The sequence below is a fragment of the Lipotes vexillifer genome, unplaced genomic scaffold (genome assembly GCF_000442215.2).
Source record: "Lipotes vexillifer unplaced genomic scaffold, Lipotes_vexillifer_v1.1 scaffold477, whole genome shotgun sequence".
Taxonomy (NCBI): domain Eukaryota; kingdom Metazoa; phylum Chordata; class Mammalia; order Artiodactyla; family Lipotidae; genus Lipotes; species Lipotes vexillifer.
Genome location: NW_006770652.1, coordinates 4,357,824 through 4,358,028, shown reverse-complemented (window position 1 = coordinate 4,358,028; position 205 = coordinate 4,357,824).

The window sequence follows — 205 nt, the reverse complement described above, 5'->3', positions numbered from 1 at the left end:
AGTGCCGAGAGGCTCCAGAGAAAGTTTTTTCCTTGCTCTTTGCAACTTGGGAGATGCCCTTGAAGAGGCTATTTGAGAGCAGGCTGAAGGGGCGCAGTGGGGTAGTGCGGGGAGATGGAGATGCCGGACTGACACTTCGGGCCCCTTTCCTCTCCGTTGCAGGTCCCCAGAGAGAGAGGATACGATGCTGTGGAGGCTGGTTCAG